The sequence below is a fragment of the Eriocheir sinensis genome, chromosome 1 (assembly GCF_024679095.1).
Source record: "Eriocheir sinensis breed Jianghai 21 chromosome 1, ASM2467909v1, whole genome shotgun sequence".
Classification (NCBI taxonomy): domain Eukaryota; kingdom Metazoa; phylum Arthropoda; class Malacostraca; order Decapoda; family Varunidae; genus Eriocheir; species Eriocheir sinensis.
The window spans coordinates 23863646-23873394 of NC_066509.1; positions in this window are offsets into that span (position 1 = coordinate 23863646).

A 9749-nucleotide genomic window follows, 5' to 3' on the forward strand; every position below is an offset into this window, starting at 1 on the left:
ATATCTAGACTTTCATAAAGCCTTTGACAAAGTGCCACACGAAAGACTCCTCAAGAAACTTATGTCGGCGGGATTAGGCGACAATCTGACAGCGTGGATCGAAGACTGGCTCACTGGAAGAAAACAAAGGGTTGTACTCAACGGACAGGCCTCCGAGTGGCTCCTGGTCACAAGTGGAGTGCCACAGGGGTCAGTGCTGGGACCCATACTTTTCATCATATATATCAACGACCTAGAAATAGGATTAAAATCCAAACTTTCAAAATTTGCCGACGATATAAAGGTGGGTGGGAAGGCCCTCACGACGGCAGACTGCGAAATTATCCAGAGACCTGGACCAGATCACTCGGTGGTCAGAAAAATGGCAGATGTCCTTCAACACTACCAAATGTAAAGTAATGCATATCGGATCCAGAAACAGCAACCACACATACCACCTGGGTGGCGAACCACTAGATGTAGTGCAAGAAGAAAGAGACCTCGGGGTCACCATCAGCAGTGACTTGAAACAAACAAAACACTGCAAGTCCGCCTGTAAGAAAGCCAATACAATGCTTGGGTTCATAGCGAGGAACTTCGAATACAAGAGGCCGGGAGTTATTTTATCCTTGTACAATTCGCCACCTGGAATACGCCGTGTAATTCTGGTCTCCTAATTACAGGAAAGACATTGAATTACTTGAGAGAGTACAGCGCCGCGCCACGAAGATGATACCATCACTGAGGACGAAGTCCTATGAAGAGCGACTCGAGCGACTCAACCTCTTCATGTTGGAAAAGAGACGACTGCGGGGAGACATGATACAAGTCTTTAAGTACCTGAACAAGCTCAGCAATGTTGATCACTCCAAACTCTTCAGGCTACAAACTAACCTGAGAACAAGAAACAACGGAAAAACAATTCAAGCAAAGCGATGCAATACCAACATCGGCAGGAGTTATTTCTCGAATAGAGTTGTTCGCCACTGGAACAGCCTTCCTGCAGAAGTGGTTAGCGCAGAGACCATCAACTCCTTCAAGAAACGCATTGATCGCCACTCTGCTGCATCGGGAGTGAACTGAACGTTCCCAAGAGTAGATACACAAGTGCTTTAATCCTTCCCTGCAAGCCACTCCTATGGCAAACGGATTGATTAAATCACTGAACGCAGGCAGCCTAGTAATGAGCCAACAGGCTTTCTGCTGCCTGCTAGTCCATGTTTCCATCTTTCCATGTTTCCATGTATTCCTACTCCACCTCCTTCTCCTTCTCCTCCTCCTCCCCCTCCTCCTTCTATTCCTACTCCACCCCTTCCTCCTATTCCTACTCCTCCTCCTCCTCCTCCTCCTCCTCCTCCTATTCCTCCTCCTCCTCCTATTCCGACTCCACCTCCTTCTCTTCCTCCCTCCTCCTCCTCCTCCTCCTCCTCCTCCTCCTCCTCCTCTTCCTCCTTATCCTCCTCCCCCCTTCCTATGCTTCATCTTGTCCTAAATACTCTCCTTGTAATTCTTGTCTTCCACTTTCATCTATTTCACCATCACCCACACTTCTTCCTCTGTCCTTCCTCTTCCTCTTCATTCTCTTACTCCCTTGTCTTCCTCCCATTCCATTTTTCCTTTCGTTTTTCTTCCCACCCTTCTCCACTTTTCTTATCCTTCCTCTTCCTCCTCGTCTTGTTCTCCGCCGCTACCACCACTTCCTTGTCCTCCCGCACCTCTCGGCACACTCGCCGCCGTCCTAACAACCCGCCACAAACATAAGCGTCCCGCCGCCCATCGACCGATCGGCGGCGAGGCGCGGCCCGATACGGAATTTGTTGCCGCGCGTGTTCGTCCTTTTATTTTTATTTTTTATTTTTTTTTACATCTTCGCCTGTGGCGCCGGTAGGCTTGTTTTGGAGGAGCCTGATGGTATGGTCCAGCCCGTTGTGGCGCAGGCCAGTGTTTATAGTGGCGCCATCTTGCATTGGCTCATGCTGCCCCTCGGAGCTCATCTTTAATCCTAGAATCTAGAGTCCGGCTTGATAGGTGGTTTTCTGGACAGCATATGGGTAGTTTTAAGCCACTCGGAGGTGGCTGAAAAATCCCAGCTTGGTGGCACCGGGCGGGGATTGAACTCGTTTCGTCCCGAACGCGGCTCCGTCACGCTATCCACTCAGCCACCGACTCCTGTGGAGGCGCTGTGTGTGTGGCCGGAGGCTGTGAGGGAGAGAGGGAGAGAAAGGATGGGTAGAGACTAAAAGATACAGATGAAGAAAGAGGGTAGAAAGGCAGAGTAGTAGAGAGACGGAGGGAAGAAACGATAGATCGAGGGGAGGCAGAGTGATTGAAGTGTTCTTTTTTTTTTTTTTTTTTTTTTTTTGCGTCTTGGCGTATTGCGCCGGAAGGCTTCTTCCCGGTGGATCCTGATGGTCGGTCCAAGGCTTCTTCCCGGTGGATCCTGATGGTCGGCCCAGCCCGTTCTGGCGCAGGCGAGTGTTTATAGTGGCGCCATCCTGCATTGGCTCATGCTGCCCTCCCGGAGCTCATCTTTAATCCTAGAATCTAGAGTCCGGGTTCATAGGTGGTCTTCTGGACAGCATGTGGGTAGTTTTAAGCCACTCGGCGGAGGCTGAAAAATCCCAGCTTGGTGGCAACGGTCGGGGATTGAACTCGCGTCATCCTGAACGCAGGGCCGTCTTGTTGTCTGTTCAGCCACCGCCTACCAAAAGGGAAGACGGTGGCCCCAAAAGGGTAAAGAAAGAGTAGAAACATTGAGAGAAAAGGGGAGTAGAGGAGAGATAGACAGATAGAGGAGAAGGTAAAGAGATGGAGAGAGAGAGAGAGAGAGAGAGAGAGAGAGAGAGAGAGAGAGAGAGAGAGAGAGAGAGAGAGAGAGAGAGAGAGAGAGAGAGATGGGGGGGGGTTAGATATGTAGAGAAGATACTGATAGAAGGATAAAAGGAAAGAAGAATTGAAGAGATGGAGAGAGGTAGAAAGGTAGAAAAAAAAAAGTATCAAGGGCAGACAGACAGACAGACAGACAGAGAGAACTGATTTTGAAATCGACGAAAGTATGTTTTCATGTGTCACAGTTATGCAAGTTTTTCTCTTTCTCTTTCTCTTTGTTGAATGTATATATTTTTTTCCTGCAACTTTTTGAAGGCACGAAGCAATGTGTGTGTGTGTGTGTGTGTGTGTGTGTGTGTGTGTGTGTGTGTGTGTGTGTGTGTGTGTGTGTGTGTGTGTGTGTGTGTGTGTGTGTGTGTGTGTGTGTGTCTTAAAAAAGTCTAAATATATTTTAAAAAGTGAGGGCAGGGACGAAGGCGAGGAGGTGAAGAGAAAGGTGCTGTTGTCATCTTTCTCTGAGGGGACGATTTTCACGCGAGAGGAAGAGAGGAGGAATGAAGGAAGGATGGGAAGAATAGGAAGAAAGGAGGAAGAGGAGGAGTAGCAGGAGGAAGCGAAATTGGACGTGTTTATTGTGACATGTATTCGTGTGAGGCGTGAGCGAATGTGTGTGTGTGTGTGTGTGTGTGTGTGTGTGTGTGAGAGAGAGAGAGAGCGAGAGAGGGGCAGAGGAGGTGGAGGAAGAGGAGGAGAAAATTGAAGGGAAAATGTATTGGGAGTGCTAGAGTTGAAAGGGGAGAAGGAGGAAGATTGAGTTAAACAAAGAAAAGGAGAAGAGGAATGAAGAAAATGAAAAGTCGGAGGGGTCAGTTAGTGAAATAGAGAGAGAGAGGAAAACCAGAATGAAAAAGGAAGTGATATGAAGATAAAACTGAATAACACAAAGAAAACGAGGGAAAATTTGAAGGAAAGAAGAGGGAGAGAAGAGGAAACGTAAAGTAAGAAAAGTTGAAAGTGAAGAAAATGGGAAACCAAAAAAAAAAGAGGAACAGACAAAGAGGATGAAGAGGGGAAGATGACAGACCGATATACGACAAAAAGAGGATGGTGAAACAAAATGGAAGAGATTAAAGCAATTTAAGAAGAGAGTGGGTGAGACTGCAAGGAGAAGAGGAAAAGGAGAAGGAAGGGGAGAGAGTGGCAGTCAGACGAGGGGAATTAAGAAGATGGAGAGGCAGCAAGGAGAGTAGAGGAGAGGGGAAGAAGAGAGGAGAGAGGCATTGAGATGAGGGTCGCGTGATGCTGGGGCCGCAAAGAGGGGAAGGAGGGTGGCAGATGGGGATTGTCTGGGCAGTTTTGCAATAAGTGAGGGGAAGGGAGGGGAGGCGAGGAGGAAAGATGAGATGAGGTAAGGAGGTAGAGGAAGAGTAGAACATGTGGGAAAGAAGGGAGGAAAATGAGAAGAGTAAGAGAAAAATAAGTAGAGAAGAAGGGAGGGGAAAGGCAGGTTGGAAAGATATAATGAGAGATATTTAGATGGAAGGAGGCAGAGAAAAGTTAAACAAGTAGAAAAGAAGGGACAGGAAAAGCCAAGGAGGGAAAACGAGAGGAAGGAAATATAGAAGAACGATGGAAGAAACTAGATGATGGGGAATGAAACGGTGGATGATGCAGGAGAGAAATGGAGAAGTGAGGAAAAACTGGGTAGGAATTTAATAAAGAAAGGAAAACGGGAGAAAAAGAAAGTACTGAAGAAAAGTAGACTGATATACAAAAGGAAAATACAAGAATGGAATAACAGAAAAGTAGGAAACCAAACTACTAAGGCAGAAAAACTTGGGGAATGGAGGAGGAAGAGATAACGTAAATAAAAAGTTCCAATAATACTACGCAAAGAGAAACAGTGATTAGAAAATGGAATAAAAGAGAATCTAACAGAGAGAGAGAAAAAGAGCGTACTCAGAGATAGAGAAAATAAACGGGAGGAGATGATGAAGAAAAATAAAAGGCAAACCGGGCATGAAGGGAGAGGAGGAAAGAAATGAGGGAAGAAAAGGAAGCGGAAGTTTGAGAAAGTTTTGTTGAAGTATTAGTTAGAGATAGGAGGGAAAATTACCGTGAGGGGAAAGAAGGACAGGTTTTAGTAGTAGTAGTAGTTGTATTAGTAGTAACTTGCTGTAATAGTAGTAGTTGATGTTGTTATGATAGTAGAAGTAACAGAGGGAGCACCAGTAGTTCATGGGGAGGCGTTGGCTGAATGGATAGCGTGCCGGCGCCGCGTTCGGGACGACGCGAGCTCAATCCCCGACCGGTGCCTCCAAGCTGGGATTTTTCAGCCGCCGCCGAGTGGCTTAGAACTACCCACATGCTGTCCAAAAGACCACCTATTAACCCAGACTCTAGATTCTAGGATTAAAGATGAGCTCCGAGAGGGCAGCACAAGCCAATGCAAGATGGCGCCACTATAAACACTCGCCTGCGCCAGAACGGGCTGGGCCGACCATCAGGATCCACCGGGAAGAAGCCTTGGACCGACCATCAGGCCCCACCGGGAAGAAGCCTTGGACCGACCATCAGGCCCCACCGGGAAGAAACCTTGGGCCGACCATCAGGATCCACCAGGAAGAAGCCTACCGGCGCAATAGGCCACGACGTAAAAAAAAAAAAAAAAAAAAAAGTACAGCAGAAGTAGTAATAATATAATAATAGTGCAATATATATATATATATATATATATATATATAAATATATATATATATATATATATATATATATATATATATATATATATATATATATATATATATATATATATATATATATATATATTATAATAAATAATGCAAAAGAGGAAGAGAATGGGATAGATAGATAAATAGATAGACAGAGAGAGAGAAAGACGGTAGAGGAATTGGTTTGACATCAACAACAACAAAAAAAAGAGAAGGAAATAAAGATGAATCGCACAAAGGAAAAATAGGAAAAAAAAGAGACTAAAAGAAAAAAGAAGGGAGCCAACAAGAGTAAGAAAAAAATAAATGGGTTACGTCAGGAGGGTATGTCTTTTTCTCATTTTTGTCTCATTCCCAGGAAAAGTTTTGTATGAAAAGAAAAGTTCTCACATAACACGAAACCACCACAGGAATATGTCCAGTGTGTGTATGTATGTTTGCACGCTTACATTGCCATCGTTAGCATTACAATTACAGTCATTTTTTCACACTTATTTTTCTCCATTTTTCTCTTGTGTATAATTCATTTAGTATTTTATTCACTATTATATATTTTTTGCGTATGTTTTCAGGGTAGGAAGCATTTTAGGGTATTCACTTCTGAAACCCACGCCTTGACCAGCATTAACACGCTCTTACCCCCTCTCTCGTTAGCTTTTCCTCCCTACCTATTTATGCATTTCTTCTCCATACGAACGCCCTCATTCCTCTCCTCCTCCTCCTCCTCCTCCTCTCAACACTTCTTTATTGTTTTACCTTTACTTTCCTCTCGGTCTGATGGTCTGCTGGTCTTTCTTTCTTTTTAATGATCTATCTCTGTTTTTCCCTTTGTTTCCCCTTGATTGTCTGTCTGTCTGTTAATCTGTTCATTCTCTATCTTTTTAATCTGGTTGTCTGTCCATCCATCAGTTTATCTCTCTATATGTAACTATCTATCTATCTATCAAGCTATCTTGCTGAGGAGAAGATTGGTTGTGTAAAAGATAGAGGATGGAATGAGAGGAAGTAAGGGAAAAAGTGACATTTGGAAGAAGAGAAAAAAAAAAGTTAATGAGAGAGAGAGAGAGAGAGAGAGAGAGAGAGAGCGTGTGTGTGCAACACAGCCTCTCGTTCCCTCACTCCGACAGCCATCATTACACGCTGATGAGAACATCGGTGAATGGGGTCTCTCTCTCTCTCTCTCTCTGTTTTTTTTTCATTTTTTTTTTCATACAACGACGTGTATTCTTAGCCTTTCTATCTGTCTTTCTCTATGTCTGGAAGTGTGTATGTATTAATGTGTTAATGTGTGTGTTTTCTGTCATTCAACAAAGACATAGGCAAGAATTGGTTCACCAATAGAGTGGTGGACGATTTGAACAGGTTTATGGAGCCATGTTGTGGGTGCCAATACCATAGATACATTCAAAAAGAGGTTAGATAAAGCCATGGATGGTGAGGTAAGGTGGGGTTGAGTGTACAGGAGCTGCCTTGAATAGGCCAACCGGCCTCTTGCAGACTCCTTACGTTCTAGTGTTCTTATGTTTTTATCTATATCCCTCTCTCTGTTACACACACACACACACACACACACACACACACACACACACACACACACACACACACACACACACACACACACACACACACACACACACACACACACACACACACCGTTATTACACGCCTGAAAAACACCAAACTCTTCCGCAATCGAAGCAGAAGGAGAGGCAGACGAGTGGCGAGAAACATCCCTGTCATCGTTACGAGGGTGAATCAGAATAAACCAGAGGCGGAGAAGGAGTACAAACATTTTGAGGTGCCGCGAGCGTGGTATAGTCTGCCCTCTCTACTCCTCTCCAATGTGACCTCCCTTAGCAACAAGATCGAGGAACTAATGGTGACGGTCAGGTCCACTGGTGCTGGTGTGGTGGCCATCACGGAGGCGTGGCAAATAGCTCCTGAGATCTGCAACATCGATGACTATGAAATATTTCACCATCTCAGGACTAATAGGAGGGGAGGGGGAGTGGCCCTGTATTGCCGCTCCGACCTCACTCCTTCACACCTTCAGGTCGACACCCCCGAGGGAGTTGAGGCCCTGTGGGTGAGGGTCACGCCTGCCCGCCATCCTCGCCACACTACCTCCATCATCTACTGTGTGGCATACCCCCCCCCCCCCCCCCCCGCGCGCCCACTGCACAGCTGCTGGTTGACCACATCATCGACACAGCTGACGCGCTTCGAGTGAGATTCCCCTCTGCAAAGTTGGTCATATGTGGGGATTTCAATCACCTGGACGTCAACGACAAGATGCACCAACTGAATCTCACTCAGGTCGTAAATTTCCCCACCCACCAACAAGCTACTCTCGACCTCATCATGACCGACCTGAGCCAGCAGTACTCACCCCCCCAGCCTCTCCCCCCCATGGGACGCAGCGGACACCTGTCAGTCCTGTGGGAACCGGCTTACACCACCTCACTGCCTCAGTCATCCTCCGCCAGGTCATTCAGGCCTCTGACTGACTCGGCCATCAGACGGTTCGGGCAGTGGATTACGCAACACCCCTGGACTGAAGTGACAAATGAGCCAGACGTCAACCACAAATGGGAGCAGTACCAGCACACTATTACCAGCGCCTACCACACCTTCTTCCCCATCAAGACGTTCCCAGTCCATCCATCTGACGCCCCCTGGATCAACCCCACCGTCAAGAGGCTCATCTCGCAGAGAAACAGGGCCCACAACACAGACCCTGCCCGCTACAGACAGCTCAAGAACAGAGTCATCAGGGAGATCAAAACCGCCAGAGCAAACTATTATCCTGAAAAAATACACCATCTTAAACAGGCCAACAACAGACAGTGGTATCACAAGGTCAGGTCTCTTTGTGGACTCGGCAAACATTCACCCTCCTTCCCTTGCACTTCACATTTATCACCTGACCGGACGGCCGAGGAGATAAATACCCATTTCGCGGGTATCTATCAAAGCCTCCCAAAACTTGATCTCACCGGCCTCCCCGCTTACCTACCATCCTCCCCACCCCCTACGTCCAGGAGGTTGACGTTTTCAATAAATTAAAGAAATTAAGGACGCACAGAGCTACCACGCCCACTGACCTCCCAATCAAAATCTATACGAAATTTTCTCCTGAACTTGCCACCCCCATTTGCTCCATAATAAATGCTTCACTTGAACATAACACTTGCCCTAGCGACTGGAAAACTTCCTTTGTCACTCCCATCCCCAAAAATTCCAGCCCACAGTCCCTTAATGACCTAAGGCCAATCGCCATCACGCCCATTCCCAGCCTCATTTGTGAAGATTTTATTTTTAACTGGGCTTATGATGATATTAGTAGCCTCATAGACATCCAACAATTTGGCAACATGAAGCACTCCTCCGCCACTCATTGCCTGGTCAGCTTTCTAGATTTCATACACAGCCACCTGGACAAACGAGACACCTCCCTTGCCCTTGCTTTTGTCGACTTCAGGAAAGCTTTTGACCTTGTAGACCACACTGTTCTCATTACTAAGGCCATTGAGCTGGGGCTTCACCCTAATTTAATATCGTGGCTGACTGATTTCCTCAGCACACGCCAGCAAATAGTTCGCTCCTAGGGCTCGGTCTCCACTCCTCTTGAGCCGACGTGCGGCGTCCCGCAAGGCACCAAAATGGGTCCGCTTTGCTTCTTGGTGCTCATTAACAACGCCCTCATGGACACACCGCATCGCTGGAAATATGTTGACGACAGCACCTTGGGCGTCCCCGTCAACAACAGGGATCCTGACTATGCACCTCTTCAAGCGTCGCTCGACAACCTTCAGGCATGGACGATTGACAACAGTGCCACTATCAACCACACCAAGACCATGGTGATGCACGTTTGCACGTCCAAGAGAGATGTGCCACCTCCGCTGCTGTCTATTGGCTCACACCACCTCCAGGTCGTCCAGTCCACCAAACTACTAGGCACCACTGTGGACTAACAGCTCAACTGGAAGCTCCACGTCTCCAACACCGTCAGAGCAGCCTCCTACAAGCTGTACATGCTGCGTAGACTCAGGACGCTGGGGGCACCAGCTGCTGAGCTGTGCAGTATTTATTCATCATTCATATTGCTAAAGCTAATGTATGCCTCCCCAGCGTGGTCTTCGTCCCTTACCCTCACCCAACAACAGCAGCTTGAGAGGGTTCAAAAGAGGGGATTCAGGGTCATTT